This window comes from Lepus europaeus, chromosome 12 (assembly GCF_033115175.1).
Source record: "Lepus europaeus isolate LE1 chromosome 12, mLepTim1.pri, whole genome shotgun sequence".
Taxonomy (NCBI): Eukaryota; Metazoa; Chordata; class Mammalia; order Lagomorpha; family Leporidae; genus Lepus; species Lepus europaeus.
The window spans coordinates 47,066,929-47,087,857 of NC_084838.1; the positions used below are offsets into that span (position 1 = coordinate 47,066,929).

The 20,929-nt window shown below is 40.7% G+C and overlaps 1 long non-coding RNA gene across 2 annotated transcripts in view; it reads right to left on the reverse strand.

The window, feature by feature from the left end:
* The window catches only part of LOC133771255 (uncharacterized), a 55,625-nt gene extending 34,968 nt beyond the window's left edge, over positions 1-20,657 (reverse strand). The window contains exons 1-3 of one of the 2 annotated variants that reach the window (XR_009867554.1): positions 20,568-20,654; positions 7,732-7,778; positions 2,421-2,548 (exon numbers count right to left, since the gene is read on the reverse strand). This is a non-coding gene — a long non-coding RNA (uncharacterized LOC133771255). Of the gene's footprint in view, positions 1-2,420; positions 2,549-7,731; positions 7,779-20,567 lie in introns of both variants that reach the window. The other variant, XR_009867553.1, reaches the window with a different exon arrangement.
* Positions 20,658-20,929: the final 272 nt, after the last annotated feature.

Here is a 20,929-nt window from a genome sequence, read left to right on the forward strand (position 1 = left end):
AAGCCAATATACTCCATTTCAACTCTTGATTTTATTAGTTCTATTCCACCCTTCTGTTTAAAGCTTATAATCATTTTATTATCAAATCTGCGTGGCTATGCAGCCATCTAAAATCTGTAGAATAAGATGAGATATATTTTTTCTGATGTATTATGCTAAAAAGTGTCTTACCTGCAGGATAACTGTTGTAAATTACCTCAACATTCACTGTGTTACACGTTTCACATTGTTCTGCCTATACTATTAAAGCTTTGTCTCTTAGAAAATATTAGAAGAGAATTTAACTATACATAAATATTAATAGATGCAATAAAATAAGAACAGCATAAAAGTATTTTAGCACTAAAAGTTAAATGTGTTGGAGCCTAAGAAAAATCTTTTACTTTCTTTTTGTAAATGACTTTAAACTCATGTAAGGTGATAAAATGATAAAAACGAAAATAAGAAAAAATTTATTACAATATATGAAGGAGAGGAGTTAATGATTTAGAAAGCCCCACAATGACAAGGAAGAGTATAATATTCTAGAATTTAAACAAGTCACCACAATTGCTCAAATAGCTATTCTCCACCACAATGGAATGACATTTTTACTAACACTCAGATGAATACAATAATCTCAAACTATTTTAAGGTTGAGAGAAGGTTATAAGAAAGAGTTACTGAAGCCAATAAATATCAAACTTGGAGTTGACATTTGGTCTCAAATCCCAAGTGTTTGCAAGAATTTCAGCACAGGTGGTAAGTGCAACCACCGTATGTTCAAACTTGAGACATCTGCAGAATCAGAACCTAGAGATTGTCAACTTAAGTGCATGTTCTTTTTGGTGAGGAAAGTAGCTATTTTCAGATGTAGTGAGAATAATTTAGCTTAATCCCAATTCACTTGAAAAACTGAAGATTAACCCAATCTGTAAAGTAGTGTTCTGATTACTATGTTTCTTTTCTAAACCCATTTCAAAAGGATCTAAGCAGCTCAGATGAGGAATTATGGCTAAAGATACAAAGAAATTAAAAAGAGATTTAATAATCTCTAAATCTCTCCAATCTTCAATTCCTTTTTACTGAATTGAGGAAGTAAAAGTTGGGTTACATATGTATAACAATTCTATGATTATCTGAAAACCATGAAAATCCAGTCAAAACATAACACTTTCAAGATAGTTTTCACATTCTGTTGGAAATGAGCACATTGATTTAAAAAGTGTCATTATTCTAATAAGCCTATATTATAAATCTGTATGTTACAATTCAACTTGTTAATGAGAAGTTTTAATTGCCGACATGTTTTTCTGGAGGACAAAGTAGAAAATACAATTTCATAACTATTCTTTTAGCTTTATCCTTATTCAAAGTCAGCTACATCCTGGCAAGAGGTAATGCCATATCCCAACATAGCATCTTTTTAACACTTGAAAATCCCTCTCTTTAGAGAGTTAATATCCTTGTGATAATTATGCAAGGCTGTGGCTTCCGGCACATGCTTTATCTTTTGGCTTGTTCTTCCTTAATTTTTCACTTACCAATGCTACACTGTAGCATTTGAACCAAACAAAGCTAGTGCAACAACAAAAAGAGCTGATACGACAGTCTTGAGTCTAAAGCAACAGCAGAAAGCACAGTTTTGGAGGGTTCAGCCAAAGGACAATGTTCAGTACAGGCGCTGTGTTAATGGGTGGTCAAGAGTTTGATGTTAGTGCCAGATGGACCAGTGGTCTTAGACATAGCCTCCAAGGGTGTCGACAATGCATGCTCTGTTGTTCCAACCAGTGAGGCAGCTTTTCCACCTTTTGTGGAAAGCGTAACTCTGGCATGGCTGCAACCCTCTGGAGGATGTCCTCTATTTTAAGCTCATGAATTTCACTTTCCTAACCTGACAAAATGTTCTGTGTTAGATGACACATGGATGCGGCATGATTACACAGGAACCATCAGAGAGACAAGGCTGTCTGCTCTTATTAGATTTGATGGCTAGGCAAGACATATGCAGCTGATCTATAAAAGCTATGAGGATAAGAAAGCCTTCAATTGGGTTAAGGTGACTTAAGGCAGAATTTGAGATGCCAGTTGCTTCATAAATGAAATTGTGTCAGTGTCCCCTCCAAGGGGAAAAAGGAAAGCAGGTGCTTGAACCACAGAGACATCCGTAGCATCATATCTGAAGGCCATGCAGTAAACAAATCTAATATGAAGAGTGAAGTCCACGATACATAGTGAGGACTGAGAGCAAAAACTGGAGCCTGTGCAGCCTGGGAAGAAGGGACATTTTACCGCATGACAGTCACCCCCACCAGTGGCAAAGCCTCCAATCCACTTTGGCCACATTCTGCATCCAGGAGCAAAATGTGCCACTGCTGTGAAGACAGGAAGAAAGAAATTAGGAGTTTATTCTATTTAACAAATATTTATTAAGGTCCTACTGTGTGTTGAGCACCATCTTCAGCCTTGTTGGGACCAACATGATCAAGACTCCCATACAGAAGTGTGTCTCAGAGGGATTCAAAGTAGAGAACAAAGGTTTACTCAGAGAAGGAGCTTCAAATCTGTTCTGGAAAAAAAAAATAAGTTGACATTCTGAAGGTTGGGCTGTGTAACATAAAAGGGCCCAGTTAGCTCAGCACAAAGGGAACGTTTTATAAGCATGCCATTTTTATCATATCAGCTTAATCTGATCTTTCTAGAACTGCTGACTTTAGGTAGACCAGTATCCCTGAGGATCTCATGCTGACTAACACTCTCATTGGAGGAGTTTGGTCCCAGCTACCTTCTCTGCGATTCACATCAGTCAGTTCATAGCATCCAATGGACTCAGTGCTACAACAATGTGAAGTCTTTATGAACAGTCAGCTTGGCTACCTTCTTCTAAACCTTCTTCTACTAAACATGGATACAGTGTTGGACTATGTGACCTTGAACTAAGTTAACTGTTCCAGAACACTCTCATAAGACACTATGATAATACAAATGCAGATCAAATGGAAACAGAGTGGTGTAGCATGTTCGGGGGCTAAAGCATTTCTCTACAATCTGTGACAAAATACATAATGCTAAAGAAGCAAATCCTCTTCCCCCTCATTGGCGCAATCTTGAAGAGGATCTGTTCCCTGCAAGGTTTTGCTGCTAAATATCAATACCATTTAAAAAAAAATACTGAAATTTATGTTTTTTGTAGTGAAATGTAATCATTTTGCAAGTGTTTTTAGAAGGCAATTATCTTTCCATCCTAAAGGAATTGTTTTTGATAATTTTGCTAATTTAGCTCAAGTATATTACTGCACAAAGTTGTATGTGTTTTAGCATAGTTGTTTTTTACATATCGTTCTAGAATCTATTTCACTTGACATTAGATTATTCACTTGACATTAATTGATCCTGTTAGCACATATTCTTAATTTATATCCTTTGTTTTCAAATCTTGCATAATATTCCATCATTGTTCTCCCCTTAGAGAACTCCAAAAGTCACAGTAAAGGGGATTTGTGAGCACATCTTTCTGAATGGATTGTATTGTAGTATATGTGGCTAGTGTTCTGTGTCATCTGACTGCTATTTGGCCCTGTGAGCTCCCCTCCCCTGGTCCTCTCTACTCTCTCAGCCCTCTCCTTTCTGTGAACCAGTCACATTATTCTATGGGGAAAGTGATCACCATTGTGGACATCTGAGACAGCTCAGACTCAAGACTACAGAAGGTTGTGATTAAAAACACAAAAACTTTTCAATCTGTCATGATGTTGGGGAAATAAACATGGGTCACCCCTACCAGTACATGTTTCTTTCCCCTTGGTGTCACAGTTTGGTGACAGCTGACATTCACACTCAAGTGTAGCACTCTATGGTTGGTCATATACTTTGTGAGAACAACAACAAAAAAATAATAATAATGCTCTCTAGGAAGTTTCTCTTGATTGCTTTCAGAGAGAATTAATCTTTCCTTCCTGGGAGTTTAAACTAAAGTTTAGTTTTAGCTATCAAATGTTTACCTTATCCTAATTGGTTCTACCATTATTTATTTATAGATATTTTATTTCCTTACAGATAATAATGACCTTGTATAAAAGAGTCATCCATTTAGCTATAAAAACATGGAGCAATGACTACATACAGAAAAGGGAGCTTACATGTCAAGAGCCTTGGGTTTGTCACTGATGTCATACGTAAGAGTGTTAATTGTTAAATTAACAATAGGAGTCACTCCCCATGCAGAACCTCTGTCCTCAATGAGTTGTATTATGAGAGTTAACTGTAAAACTAGTTCTCAAACAGTTTGTGCATGTGTGTGCAAATTGAAATCTTTACTTAGTATAGAATTGATCTTCTGTGTACAAAGTTAATTGAAAATGTATCTTAATGGAGAATGGTACAGGGAATGGGAGAGGGAGGGCGGGTATGGTGGGAAGAATAACTATATTCCTAAAGTTGTACTTATGAAATTTGTATTCCTTAAAAATAAATAAAAAATTAAAATTAAAAAAATTATAATAAAAAAGAAAAGGGAGCTTAGTCCAAAGTAGGCAACCAATAAACTTTGAAAAAAATTGTCAGTAAACAAGTGTTCCCTGGGTCCCTGCTATGTAGCAGGCACCGGATTAGGTACTAGAATTAAATCACATCTTATTTTTTTTTCATAAAAATACAGAATTGCTCCTTGCCAAATGCAAGTAACAGACTTTAGCTTTAAAATACAACAGATTTGGCCTAACATATCTACTTTGTGCTGTAAAAAAAAAAATACCTATTTTAACTTTTTCTCTAACTTTGTATCCATGTCTAATAGAGCCAATAAATTAAACCCAGTTGGTATGACAAAATATCTTGAGCAAAATTCAGACTGGGGAGGCACTATTAAACAGTGAGCCATAAAATAACTGTAAACCTGTTTATGAACTACCCTGAAAGTAATTTCAGGATAGTAGGGAAGGAACCTATTACCAAGAACAATAGCTGCCAGGATCTTTTATTCCAGTTCCTTTTAGAGTCACCTTAGCAATCTTCAGCAGCCTCCCACAGAGAAGAAAGCAACTTGTATTTAAAGATTTATAATGTCTACTTAAAGGTGACCTGGGATAGGATTTGCTACTTTTAACATTCAACTTGTGGAGATCTATAATCACTGTGACACCGTGAATTCTAGCAGCTTATCTTAAATTGCCTTGCAGGCAGCATCAAGTAAGTGTTCTTTCAATTTTCAAGGCCTGTCCTAGTCAAAATTCCATTGGCCCCTGTCCTTGGCTAACAAGAAGGTCTAGAGGGTTTCTAAGACATAACCTCCCAGGGCCAGCACTGTGGCATAGCAGGCAAAGCCACTGCCTGCAGTGCCGGCATCCCATATGGGCTCTGGTTCAAGTCCCAGCTGTTCCACTTCTGATCCAACTCTCTGCCATGGCCTAGGAAGGCAGTAGAAGATGGCCCAAGTCCTTGGGCCCCTGCACCTGAGTGGGAGACCTGGGAGAAGCTCCTAGCTCCTGGCTTTGGATCGTTGCAGCTCTGGCTGTTGGGGCCAATTGGGGAGTGAACCAGTGGATGGAAGACCTCTATCTTTCTCTCTCTCTCCCTCTCTCCCACTCCTTCTCTCTCTGCGTAACTGTGACTTTCAAATAAATAAATAAATCTTTTTTTTTTTTTAGCCCCTCCAGGGGGGGAGAACTCAGTGATGAGCAAGACAGAGCAGGGCTGTGGCTCCAGGTCTCACCCCGCTCCCGCAGGCCTGGTCCGATCCCCATGGCCTCCGTGGCGGGGAATAAATAAATCTTTAAAAAAAGACATAACCTCCCACCTCCCTCCCTCACCCAAGGCCATGAGCATCTAGTCAGCCTTTTCAGAGATTTTTTCAGATAAAAAACCTCTGTCGCATACAAGCCAACACAGTAGGCTTGTGGCAGAAGGATTCGCCACAACTGTACCTTATAAGTGACTTCTCTATAGGGTTCTGGCCAAAGGGAGCATCGAGATTCCTTCTGAAGCTCCTTAAGATGGGAAGGAATAAGAGCAGCATCCTCTGGTTTCATCCAGAGCCACCATTTCCCAGACCTCTCCAGATGGAAAAATCTCCTGTAACATTCAAGTGATTTACACCCAACCGTCCTATACAGCTAATCACTATGCCTCTTCAGGATTCAACAAGATGTATTGTTCCATTAGACATGCTATTGATTCCGTTTTCTTTTTGCTTATACTCATGGTGGCAAATTAAAAAAAACTTGTTTTGAAATTTGTCTAAGATAAATACACCATGGTCATGGTGTAACAGGGAAAACCTTGAGAGGCTGAAGCACCTATTCAGTCTTCTGTGTTTCAGATACAGATATAGAATGGTAGCTAAGAAAAACTCAGGTCCTAATCACAGGCGTTGCGAGGCTCATCTCTAAGCCTATGGGGTACAAGTACCCAATCAAGCACATCTTAGATTCTATCCCCTGAACCCCAGCTCCACTTCCTGCTGCCTCAGAACCTTGATTGTCTAATTCATTTGTTAAAGTACATGTACTGGCATGGGCAATTGGCTTAGCAGTTCTGACATTGCTTGGGACGACTGTATCCCTCATCAGAGTGCCTGGGTTCAAGTCTGGGCTTTGCTCCTACTTCTAGCCTTCCTGCTAAAGTCCACCCTGGGAAGCAGAAGGTAACGGCAGGAGTTGGGTCTCTGACACACATGTGGGGAACTCAGATTGAATTACCAGCTCCTGGCTCTGTAGCAATTTAGGAAATGGATCAATAGATTGGATATTCTTTCTCTCTCCCTCTCCTTCTCCATTTCGCAGATAAATAAATTTTTCCAAAATATGAATATTCCTTTTAAAAAGAAAGAACAGAAGCAAGCATATGGGTCTGTCCTCAGCACCTATGACCTTGAACTCTCTGCTCTTTGATTCTCTCAAAAAGTTCAGTTGTCCAAAATCATGTGTGTTAAAGATCCTGAAGCATGCTCATGTATCCACTGCTCCAAATATTATAAACTTTCTGTCGAAGTCACTAGTTCTCTGTTAGTAAAATGCATTCCAGGTTTGTGTCCAAAATAACTAAATAAGAGTTGAGAAAGGAAAATTTAATGGAGCCTGTCACTACTAATGATAGACAACTGGTGACTTGAAGCTCCAGGAATCACTCCAAGCTGCTGTATAATTACACAAAGCCTAACTGACAGGAGTGACCCCGGATGGGCAAGCAGTGAAAACAACAAAAACATAAACTTCAAATTGCTCTCCCACACCACAAAGAGATTTTATGCTAACATCCAAAATGTGTGTTTATCTAGCTTCTCTGAGTCTTATATTTTACATTTCTAAATTGGAGGCGATAACATGTTCCTCACTGGTTTCTGATGAGAATTAGAATATTGAGCAACAAATACAAAATTTCTTGCCTTTGTCTTATGTCATAGCCTGTCTGAACCACTAATCTCTAATTTATTTTACTATTTCTAGTCAAAATATACTATTCTTTTTCTTCTTACAACTTGCAAGTATGTGTTACTGAGCTTATATATTTGTTGATTGTCTACATTCCTCTTTAAATTTTGTCATTCCTATTCAGTTAAAACTATAGACCTGGTGTATATTATGTCCTCAGTGATACATAAGTGATTAAACCAAATAAACCAAATAACTAAATAATGAATGAATGTGTTTTGCATTTAGCTCAAACTTTTAGTAATGATAACTGCTTTTATTATTTTAGTCATAAAGTTATGGCCACTTGGCATACCATCTATGAAAATAGCATTGGCTTATTTACCTGCTAAAATAGAGGCATATGATTTAGAACACGATGATCAAGTTCACCTGTAAAATAGAGGTATATTTCAGAGCTCTTTAGACTGTCTTGGATCATTATATTGTTCGCCATTAATGCCATTTGTATATTTTAAAAGCTTATATTCACAAGATCCCCCCACTAATCAATAAAATCAGCTTAAAATTATATAAGATTGGCTCACTGGCTTTAAACGGATGATTGATAGATATATGTACATACTAGTTATTTAAGATTTATTTATTTGAAAGTCAGAGTTACACAAAAAGAGAAGGAGAGGCAGAGAGAAAGAGAGAGAGCTCTTCCATCCACTGGTTCACTCCCCAGTTGGCTGCAGTGGCTGGAGCTGAGTCAATCTGAAGCCAGGAGCCAGGAGCTTCTTCTGGGTCTCTCATGTGGGTGCAGGGGCCCAAGGAGTTAGGCCGTCTTCTACTGCTTTCCCAGGCCATAGCAGGGAGCCAGATTGGAAGTGGAGCAGCCAGGTCTCGAACCGGTGCCCATATGGGATGCTGGCACTGCAGGCAGCAACCCTACCCGCTATGCTACAGTGCCGGCCTCAGTAATTATTTAAAATATCACATGTCCACATCACAATATTTCTAGTGGTTATCTCCATATATAGCATTTATAATAATCTTTGGATTTTTTCCTATTGTGCTCATCTTTCCTTTTTTTCTATGACTATCAAGAATTACTTATAATTTAAAATTTTTCTTTTCATTGATATAGCAAATAAAATTAATATGACTGAAGGGCCTTGGGTCATCATCATTAATTTCTTCCAAGTTATTCTCATATACTTCTTAAAAAGAAAAAACATTTTCACTTAGTGTTTCATTTTGATAAAGACCCTGTTACATATAAAAAGAATCCTGTTCATTTGTATCTCCAGATTCTAGCACTCATCTGTGTGACTGTTTTGTAGAAGACCTTAAGTCAGAAGTAATCAGCTGAGTTGGAGAAGACCAGTGGATTTTTATTCAAATTACCTCAGGCAAAATTCTTATGACACATGTGTCCCAGATCCCTCTCCAACCAAACCATTCTTCTCAAGTGTACTCTAACATAAAAGTGATAGCCCAGGTTGTCTGGAGAAATGTTCCATACACCAATTAGAAGCGACCATTTAGTAGCAGGTTGGGCAGCACTGACAGATAACTTTTATTGAGTATTGACATTGGAGATGAGACACGTATTGCCTATGAAAGATTAGCACAGATTCTTTATAGCACTAAGGATTATACTTTTGTTTGGATATTAGTGTTTCATATACAATCTCCACTGTTATTTTACCAGAAAATACCATGAAATATTTTGGTTTTTTTTAAGATTTATTTATTTATTGGAATGTCAGAGTTACAGAGAAAGGAAGAGGGAGGGAGGGAGGGAGGGAGAGAGAGAGAGAGCTCTTTCATCCATTGTTCATTCCCCAAATGGTTAAAACTGTCATGGCCAAACCAGGCCAAAGCCAGGAGCCAAGCATTTCATCCAAGTCTCCTATGTGGGTGGCAGGGGCCCAAGCACTTGGGCCATCATCCACTGCTTTTCCCAGGCCATAAGCAGGGAGCTGGTTTGGAAATGGAGCAGCCATGACATGAAACAATGCCCATATGGGATGCCATCTTTATCCACTACCCCACAACACCGGCCCTCATACCATGAAATTTTAATGTGTAAATATTTCTCCCTCGGTTTTTCCCCCTTCTCTTCATTGCTTCAGAGACAACAAAGGGAATAAATTTTCAAAGACTAAAGTCTTGGAGGAGTTGCCGGATAAAGTACCAAATGCCCAGTTAAATTTGAATTTCAGATAAGTGACAAGTCATGTTTTCGTTTAAGTATGTCCCATGCAAATTTTGGAACATATTTCTGCTAAAACATTTGTTGTTTACCTAAAATCAAATTTAACCAGGCATCCTCTATTTTTATTTGCTAAACCTGTAACTCTATCTTTGGAAAAATTTAGATGGTCTATGAAGGGAGTAAAAGTAAGGAAGAGGGTCCGCAGCTCATTAGGCTAATCCTCCGCCTGCGGCGCTGGCACACCAGGTTCTAGTCCCGGTCGGGGCACCGGATTCTGTCCCGGTTGCCCCTCTTCCAGGCCAGCTCTCTGCTGTGGCCAGGGAAGGCAGTGGAGGATGGCCCAAGTCCTTGGGCCCTGCACCCCATGGGAGACCAGGGGAAGCACCTGGCTCCTGGCTTGGGATCAGCAGCAGCCATTGGAGGGTGAACCAATGGCAAAAGGAAGACCTTTCTCCCTGTCTCTCTCTCACTGTCCACTCTGCCTGTCAAAAAAAAAAAAAAAAAGTAAGGAAAAGGGGCTGGCGCTGTGGCATAGTGGGTAAAGCTACTGCCTGCAGTGCCGGCATCCCATATGGGCGCGGGTTCAAGTCCTGACTGTTCTACTTCCGATCCAACTCTCTGCTATGGCCTGGGAAAGTAGTAGAAGATGACCCAAGTCCTTGGGCCCCTGCACCCGCGTGGGAGACTCGGAAGAAGCTCCTGATTCCTGGCTTTGGATCAGCGAAGCTCCGGCTGTTGCAACCATCTAGGGAATGAACCAATGGATGGAAGACCTCTCTCTCTCTCTCTCCTCCTCTCTCCCTCTTCTATCTCTTCTCCCTCTTCTCCCTCTTCTCCCTCTCCCTCTCTCCCTGTCCTCTCTCTGTGTAACTCTTTCAAATAAATAAATCTTTAAAAAAATTAAGGAAGAAAATTAGCACAGTAATGAGTAAAGCTGCCATTTGCAACACCAGCCTCCCGTTTGGGTGCCAATTCGAGTCCTGGCTGATCCACTTATAATCTAGCTCCCTGCTAATGGCCTAGGAAAAGCAGCAGCAGATGGTCCAAATACTTGGGCCCCTGCTACCCACATGGAAGACCTGGATGAAGCTGCTGGCTGCTGGCTGCTGGCTGCTGGCTGCTGGCTTTGGCCTGGCTTAGTGCTGACCATTGTGGCCATCTAGGGAGTGAACCAGCTGATGGAAGATTCTCTCTCTCTCTTCTCTCTCTCATTTTGTCTCCCTCTCTCTCTCTCTAACTCTGACTTTCCAAAAATATCTAAATCTTCAAAAAAAAAAAAAAAAGGAAGGAAGGAAGGAAGAAAATTGGCACAACAGAGTATCTTAGAAAAAGCAGGAGGGAGAGTACCTGGGCAGATGAAGCCGTAAACAGTCTGACAGAAGTTTGTAGAGGCCACAGAAAGCAAGGAAGCTGCCAGCTCTGACGTGCTGGGAGGACAGGTGCCCCTTGTCTAGTCATTGCCCGCTCTCCTACTGGTAGAAGTGCCATGCTACAAGCTGTCCAACTGAAAAGCCCAATTCAGAGGGCTGGGCTAGCATGAAAGCATCGTGCATAAAGAGAAAACCATTATAATGGGAAAAGACGAATATCCACCATTTTATAAAGAGAAAAATTCATACTAAGCTGTAACTTAAGAGAATTGTGCTGGTTTTAAACTCCTTTTAGCTAGTTTAATCTGCTTTTTCTGATGTGATCATCCTGAGGCTGAAGCTGAACCAGCCCTACAAGTGGAGGGGCTGATGAGACCAGAACTAGGCAGAAAGTTTAAAGAGCTAATTGGGTGTCTTGCATCCAGGGCTACTCAACAAATCAGGGATGCCCGGACGGGAAACACACACCCCTTGCCTCCCACGCATTTAGACTGGTGAGCAGAGCAACCTGGAAACAAACAATTTCAACACTAGAGGTTTCCACATCAGGGGAGGGCAGGATTAACTGTCTAGGAAGTGCCAGGAAAACTGCACGAAGGACATTGCTTGACAGAGGGGCGTTTCCACCACAAGCTGGCATTTGCCAAGAGAACAGTGGTGAGAACACTCCCTCTGAGTCGTGTCTGATGTTTCTGGGCCACATACCACTTAGAAGAAGAAAGAAAGAGAAGTAAGCTGAAGCCAGATCGTAGAAGACCTATGACACTCAAGTGCTTCTCAGACTTCACGGAACACACAGAGGACCTGAAGATCTTACTAAAATGCAGGCTCTGATCCAAAAGAACTGAGGCAGAGCCTGTGAACTGCTGTTTCCAACAAGTTGCCATGTGACGCAAATGCTGCTGCAGGGAGAATCATCTTGGAGCAGGAAGGCTGCATGCCAGGTTTGGCTCTGAGATCTTTTCCTGCAGGGGAAAGGGAGCCACCTTGTGGCTTGTTGAGCCTGAGTGACTAGAATTCAAAAAAGCTAAGAGAAGGCACAAGCTCCTTTTACTGCCTGGGAGACAAATGGCAAATGCCCAAACTGAACAAAAGGCAGATAAATTGAGCAACATTAAAAAGGTGAAATTAACCTGATTTGGTATTTGGTGAAGGAACACATAGAGGAAACTGACAGTTGGACATGATAGTCTATGACACAGCTAAACTAATTTTTTCATAGCTATATGATATGATGTGAGGTGTGTGACACTTATTTAGCATGACCCGCCATGATTAACTGGAACAGCCTTTTAACCACAAGGTATGACTTTTAGAATGATGAGTGTAAATATATTTAAAAGTATTGTGGATTCAGTCCCATTACTTTAGGGTCACTCCTGGAAGCAGGCCTGTCTTTCCAGCTAGTATGTAACTTCTTCTTGGGCAGGGATTTGCTTCGTTGTGTCCCCCAGGGCCACACGTGTGCCTGCTGCAGGAGACTTCTGCTCTGATTGTAGTTCTAATAATTTGCAGACATCCCAATCCTAATCAAACACTTGGCTGCACAAATACGAAAGCATAGGAAGCTCCCAAAGCATCAATCCCAACAGTTTTATCCTTTATTTGCATTCTTGTTTCAAAAATCTGGAATCATGTGAGATTTCAGTGCCAATGGTACAACTGAGAACTCCTTCATTTCACTAGTTCCAGAATAACTTTCTGAGTTATGGATCCCTGTGATCTTTCTTAATGACTGATTAGAGTTCTTTTTACTTACTGATGATTACTTGCTTTGATAAGGTGCTTAGTACATTGACTTAGCACCTGTGCTAATTGCTTTATCCTGTTAGAATCTGATTTGCAGTGTGTTGAAGTGTTAATTTAAGCCAGTGTTTCTCAACCCAGACTGCACATTAGAATCACCTTCCTTTTTTAAAACACAATACCCAGGCTCCACCCCCAGGGGTTCTAATTTAACTGGATGAGGGTGGGTCCCAGGAGTGTGTCTGGTTTAAAAGCTCCCCCAGTGATTGCAATATAGAATCTATACGGGGAACCCCTGGCTGAAACAAACCCAAATGGAGATTTTGTTTTCCTGACATCAACACCCAGAGCTGCCTCCATCACACCAACCAAGAAAAAGTAAGTGAAAACCTTGATAATTTCACCTAAATCTAAAGAAATCTTGCCTCTCAGGAACGCCAATAAGAAAAAGGAAGAATCCAAACCACCAAACATGGTGGAATGAGATCTACACAGTGATGTGCGGAAGAGCTCAGATTGGATGGTTTCTTTAAAAAGCCCAGATCTGATGTCTGTTTGGGGGTTTGTTTTGTTTTTTAAAAAACAACGCTCTGTTATTTTACTGGTTAAATAGTATGGAGAAGTTTTCTTAGTTTTCTCCTCTGTCAAGTGTGCTTCAACATTTCTCATACATTTCTTAAAAAGCTTTAATGAAGCCCTTGTAAGAACACACTTCAGAAACAGTTGGCTCACATGTCAACAACTTTTGAGATTTTTTTCATCGCTCCAAGCCTGCTATTCTTTTTTGCCGTGTTCTCAGCACTGAAAGATTACTTCACCCAGTTAATGTAGAACATTGTCAACTTTCTACTTCTGATGACTTTCTAACAAATACATAGCATGATAGAAATGCATGCATTGTTCTGTACTTTTGTTGGTATTTAATCTTGTGTGTACTTTAAGATATATTTTAAGGGCTATGATAAAGTAAACAAGGAAGTGCTTAGGTGCCTAGTTAGCACAGTAGGTAGCACATCATTCTCATAAAGAAGGAAGTGCTCTTTAAAAAAAAAAAAAGATTTTATTTATTTGAAAGGCAAAGTTACAGAGAGAGAAAGAGAGACAGAGAGTCTTCCATCTGCTGGTCCACTCCCCAAACGGGTGCAATGGCTGGAGCAGGGTCAATCCAAAGCCAGGAGCCAGGATCTTCTTCTGGGTCTCACACATGAGTGCAGGGGCCTAAGCATTTGAGCCATCTTCCACTGCTTTCCTAGGTGCATTGGCAGGGAGCTGGATTGGAAGTGAAGCAGCCAGGACTCACCAGTGCCCACATGGGATGCCAGCACTGCAGGCAGCAGCTTCATCTGCTGTGCCACAGTGCCAGCCCCAGAAGTGCTAACCAACAAAGAAACCCAATATTAGTGCCCAATGTTTGTCTCCACTGAACTCTAACATTCACTGGGCAGGTTGATCCCAGAGCAATTTGGCCAGATCCCACGGTTTTATCAATGATGGCAACCAGCCACTGGCTAAAGAACTACCCAACACCATCAGCCAGAGGCTGGGTGCCTGAGTCACAGATGCTGACCATACCTGGGCAGCTGAGCAGGTACAGTCCAATAAAAGATGACAATGATCAAGTCTAGCTTCTGAAAAGGCCCAGCAGGGTTCAAAATTGGTGAAGGAATATAATAATTCCCCATCGACAATAACCACACCAACCTGTCAAACAGCATGGCTTTGTGTTCCTATGTAAAATTATAAGGTCCCACTCTTTTTAAAATTCTGTTCAATTCACTTAAATAAATATAAAGTATGCATGATTCTCCTAGCCACAAGCTCAGCTTTGCAAAGAGAACTTTTTCTTCATAATTGAAGTTAATTTCTATCTCAAGCCTTCATACTTCCTGTTAAAAATCGATTTGGTCACTTCCAAGAATATTCAACTACTTGAGTACTTTCTTAACAATTCCAGTGCTATGTTTCATCAAATTATGAACTTTCCCCTTTCTCCTTCCCCTCTGGGGTTGATTCTAACTCCAGTGTTTACACAGTGATATGGCATAGATGAGGAAGTCTCTCTAAGGTTGTCTAGAGTTGACATTCACTGATACATGCAGTCCTAACATCTGATTTTTAGTGTTATTGTACCTCATCTGGTCTCAGATTGAATGGCCCATGCCACCATTTATAGTAGCATCCCTTTATCATATCCATGAGAACCCTTTGGATATCCAGACTGCTCTACCCACTGAAATATGCATCCTCCTCTAGAACATGATGAAAGTTCAGCTGCTAGCTCATGTCTCCCTGGAACAGTGGGACAATTGGGGTCTGATTATGGGGATATTAACAGAACTACAGAAGTAAACTTAGGTGCCCCCTGGGGCAGAACCAGCAGATCACCCAACTGAGACTCAAATCCAAGCTTCATTCTCTTTTCCACCATATAATGAAAACTTGAAAAATATACTTAGTAACATTTAAAGCATCCTTCCACTATTTCTCCAGTATAAAGGCCAAAGTGCCAAGTGTCATCCAACTTAGCAAGGGATAAGCAAATTGGCGGTTGCTATGGAGTTACTTTAGCACTTCTTTGCTGATGAACCTAGGGTTGATGATAAAGGCAATTAGAAGCTAAAGGGGAACATGAGCCAGCACTTGCATATTTTCTAAGTATTGACAAAAACATGATTCACATGGATCTGAAAAAAAAAATGATTTCAAAATGCTATCAGAGAAGGTTGAGTGGAGATTCAGCAGTCGAATGAGAGTATCTGGAGCCTTTAGTATGAAATGGACATTTTGGAAAATGAGAGAAAATAAGTTATAAGTCAAAATACAGAGCCAGATACTACTTGTTACAAAGAGGAAAATCAAAGATGACCAAATTTCGGTAGAAGACCTAAAAGATTAAAATGATGCAAAGGTGTAGATGGTTAGCAATCACAGAGGAGGCGATAAACGATCAGCCTCAAGCTTGTAGAAAAATCTAAAGTTCTTGATCATTTGTTTTTCTTCAGAAATTGGGAATATGTATTCTTGACAGGATGTTAACATCACTAGATGTAGCTCCCTGTAATTTTTTTTTTTTTTTTTTTTTGGAAAATAAACAGGAAACTAGAAACTCTTCCACCATTAATACCAGAGTTCTGTTTGTCTTTGAAATGACACAAAGAATAAAATTAAGGAAATCAGGGTAAACCTCATTTGTGTAACACCAGACATGGGCACAGGGAGGTAGTGGTGAAATGGGATGTGCTTCAAGAAAGTGACAAGGAAATAATAACTCTGTTAACTGGAAGGTTTTGATGGCAGGAGCTGTGGAATGCTGCATTAAAGAGCACTCAGGACAATGCTGTCCTGTGAGGCAGAGCCTCAGAAATCTGCAGACACAGCAAGGCTGCTGCTGCTGCTTGGGAATAGCAGGTTGCTTAATCATTGCAACATGGAGCAGTGCCTCTGTCTATTCCCTAGAGAAACCATGAGCAACCTGAGGAGAAAAGCCAATGAGACACAGGCCTTGGAAACCATATTCATAGCCATTACCCTCCTCTGGGTCAGGCCTCTTTTTCACCAATGACTTCCTTATGGATCAAGAGAGAGTGCCCATCAAGTTATTTGTGGAAAATAGCAAATGCATGAAATAACAGAGGTGTGATGAAAAGAAACAGCCTTGAAAGAGAAGAAACTGGTAAGAGGAAATACAGCAGGGATAAGTGTACTGGGCCAAAGATAGCTTCAGAAAACCAATTAGGCAACTTGACTGGAGAAATTTAAGAGCAGAGGATAGGCAAATAAATTCCACAGTAGATTGGCTATGCGCTCAATGTCAGTGTACCCTTAACACAGTGTTTCTTAACCTCTCTATGACCAAGGATTCCTTAGGAAGCAGGATAAATATGAGGTACCTTCACCATAGAAACACATGCTTTTACATACTATTTGCACTCAGTTTCAGGAAGCTAACTGAGGCCCCTTGGGGCATCTGTGTATGGTTTGGTGGTTTATACACGGGACTGTTCTAAACAAGTCTAAAGTCAGTAAAAGTTACCATTGTGACTCTGCCACTCACCTTCTTAGTATGGCCTGGAAAAAGTAGCCTGACTCTCCTCATCTGTAAAGGGGAAGTAATAACAGTGCCTACCCATGCCCCAGTGTTTTTGGAACACATTCAGAAGACAAAGGACCAAGAGCTTTTTGTTTTATTTTCATATATTTTATGTACGTTCATTATATGCATATTTTACTACATGTATTACATTCCCAAAGTCAGTTGCTACCTTATGCATCTTTTAATTACTTTAGAGTACAGGGCAGGTGAGTGAGCTGATTGCTACTTGGAATAAAATCTGGAAACTAGAATTCTGATCTGGGCGTCTTGATTTAAGAGAACCAAGTGTCAACTAAACTGCAGTTAGAAGAGGCCAGCTGGGACAGTGAAGAGAGGCACAGTCTAAGTATAAGAAGATAGGTACAAGAGGCAGGCACCTTTATCCTAGAGAAAAGATTTAATTGAATTCACATATTTCAACTTATATTTTGCCAAAAAGGGGGGATTAAATAATTTCAGGGGCTAGAATCTGGACCAATAGGGAAGGAAATTTTGGCAAAATGTAAGGAAGTCTTAGAAATTAGAAGCTGAGGGGCTGGTGGCATCCCATATGGGCACCGGTTCTAATGCCGGCTGCTCCTCTTCATATCCACCTCTCTGCTAGGGCTGGCATAGCAGTAGAAGATGGCCCAAGTCCTTGGACCCCTGCACCCGCATGGGAGACCTGGAAGAAGCTCCTGGCTCCTGGCTTCGAATCAGTGCAGCTCCAGCCATTGAGGCCATCTTGGGAGTGAACCAGTGGATGAAAGACCTCTCTCTCTCTCTCTCTCTCTCTCTCTCTCTCTCTCTCTCTCTCTGTAACTCTTTCAAATATATAAAATAAATCTTTCAAAAAAAAAAAAGAAATTAGAAGCTGAGGCATTGGACAGTTAAGATACCAGGAACTGCCTAGGTTCTATCAGCAGCTCCAGTTCCTGACTCCAGCTTTCTGCTGGTGCACACGCCAAGAGGCAGCAGTGACAGCTCAAGTAGTTGAGTTCCTTTTGCCCATGTGGAGGACCGGAGTGTATTCCCAGCTCCTGGTTTTGACCCTGGGTCAGATCATGCTGTTGTGGGCATGTGGAGAGTGGGCCAACCAATGGGGAAGCTCTCACTTGCCCCCACCCTCTCTCCCCTTCTCTCCTTCACTGTACACCTCTCTGTCTCCCTCCCCCCAACTCTTAATTAATTAAAGCAATTAGAAGCTGATATTTCTGTATTACTGATCACTGAGTGGTCAATATATTTACTCATATTTGGGAACACAAAGATGAATGAGTAGTCAAAACCCTTGCTTTAAGAGGCTCCCAGTTTGGTGGGAAACACAGGTAAAACAGGTAATTAAATGTTAATAGAGGCAACACTATTGCCTCTAATATGGCAAGGCATTTCAGCAGTCTGTGGGAACTGGCCTGACAGATGTGGCACTAAAGTTGAGACAAAAGACACACAGAGGAGGAGGTCCCTGGCATGCTTGGCAGAGGGCAGAGGCACACAGGTGAGAAATAGCATGATGTGGCTCTTCAACCTGGGCACAAAGGCCAAGGTCAAGAGTAGAAGAAGGGGAGATGCAGACCTAATCCATAGACACAAAGGAGCCATTGGATTTTAAGCAGGGGAGTGACCTGATCTGAACTGTGTTCAGACATGGACCCATCATTACGGAAACATTTGAGGTGATAGCAGGTGGCATCGATCATGGCCCTCTTTCTATAGGGGTCAGTGAGTTACTTAGGAGTTTTGTGATAGTTTAACATTCTTTTCCATTGGATTATTTAGTCTCACATAATCTAAGAATATTTATTTTTTAATTTTTTTTAATTTATTTTTTAAGGAATACAAATTTCATAAATACAACTTTAGGAATACAGTGATTCTTCCCAGCATTCCCACCCTCCCACCCACACTCCTCCTCCTCCTCCTCCTCCTCCCTCTCCCCTTCCCAGTCCCATTCTCCATTAAGGTTCATTTTCAGTTAACTTTGTACACAGAAGACCAACTCTATGCTAAGTCAAGATTTCAACAATTTGCATACACACACACACACACAGATAGTTTGAAAACTAGTTTTACAGTTAACTGTCATAGTACAACTCATTGAGGACAGAGGTCCTGCCTGGGGAGTTAGTGCACAGTGACTCCTGTTGTTAATTTAATAATTAACACTCTTATGTATGACATCAGTGACCACCCAAGGCTCTTGACATGAGCTGCCTGGGCTACAGAAGCCTTTTGAATTCACAGACTCCATCAGTATTTGGACAAGGCCATAAGCAAAGTGGAAATTCTCTCCTCCCTTTAGAGAAAAGTACATCCTTCTTTGATGGCCACTTAAGAATGTTTCAAGAAGACTACTTGTTGTGGGTGTTGAGGCAAGACTGGAAATCTAAAGACAAACCAAGAGACTGAGTAAATAACCCAGGCAAAAGATGCAAGGGCCTGGGTTAGGTGTGCAAAGCTGCGGAGGAATTGAATGACGGAATTCATCCTCCCAGTGGCCTTTCCAAAGCTCAGACTCTGTGTAGTTTGGCCTTAAAATCACCATCATTCTAGGCAGAATTCTAGGATGCTAAAGGATACAGAGACTGTCTCAAAGTCTTCCACTGCTGAAATTAAACACCATGAAGAGAAAGTCACTTCCTCACTTCCCCACACAGAGAGGTGTGAAGGAGTTAAAAACAGGACATTAAACTCTGAAAAGCACCCCCTACAAGTCCTGACCAGTGATGACATTTTTGTTCTGCCACGTCCCTTGAATTTTCATTACACATTTTTGGGGGGCAGAAATTTGGCACAGCAGTTAAGGTGTTGTTTGGGACAACCACATGCCATATCATAGTTCGAGGGTTCAAGAGTCCTGGTTCTGATTCTAATAACAGCTTCCTACAGCCAATGGTGGTTCAAGTACTTAGGTCCCTGTCATCCTAATGGGAGCCCCTTTTGACACCCAGGTTCCTGCCCAGGCTGTTGTGGACATTTAGGGAATGAACCAGAGGATGGAAGGATAGAATCTCTCTTGCTCTCCCTCTGCCTTTCAAAATATTTTTCCCCAAAAACCCTTTATTTAAGATATACAAATATCATGCATTTCATAAATGCAACTTTAGGAACATAGTGATTCTTCCCACCATACCAGCACTCCCACCCTTCTTCCTCCCACCTCTCCTATTCTCATTCTGATTTTTTACTAAGATCTATTTTCAATTAATTTATACACACAAGATTAACTCTACACTAAGTAAAGTGTTCAAAAAATAGAATGAAAAGAAAAAATATTCCTCAACATTCGAGACAAAAGCTATTCAAAGTCATCACATCTCAAAGTGTCACTTTCACTTCTATAGATGACTTTTTGGATGCTCTATTAGTTACCACAGATCAAGGTCTGCCTTTCAAATTTTACAAAACAAGGCAAAAAAATTTGTAGCAAATTAACTCTTAGCTGAGCCTATAAAAATAAAGTGCCCTGTACTAGCTGTTTATTGAAAGGAAATCAACATAGAATTGAAATGTTGTCATTGGTCACAGGCATCTGATGGATCAGGAAGGGTCTCCTATTAAAACTTTGCAGGGTGACAGAAAAAGCACATGATGATGCCAGGCTGAGTTCTACATTTGCAAACACAATAGCATTGGGAAAGTCATTTAACCCTTCAAACTCAGCTTTCTCATCTGTAAATTAAAAATTCCTACCCTAGAGAGTTTGAAACATAAAATATCTTCACAGTACTTGGAACTCAATAAATACTCAGCTGTTCCTGTTCCCTTCCGTGCCCTGCCCATCAAGGCCTGTAAACAGAAGTTATCTACCATTTTCTCGAGCTTACCAGAGACTGAAGATTAGTTCCCCCTTTAATCACAGCTTCACTTTCCATGGTTTCAGCTTTCTACAGTCAATCTTGTCCTGAGATTATTAAATGGAAAATTCCAGAAATAAATCATAAGTTTCAAATTGCATGCCATTCTAAGTAGATAATGCAATCTTGAGCTATTCCACTTTGCATTGTTGGGAACACAATGCAAAGTGGAATGTCAGTTATTCACACTATGTGGGCTACCCATCCATTAGTCACTTAGGTGTCTAGGTTGTCAAGTGCAATGTTTCAGAATTGCTGTGCTGTATTCATATAACCCTTACTTTACTTAAAAGCAGTCCCAAAGCTCAAGAGGAGTGGTGCTGGCAACTCAG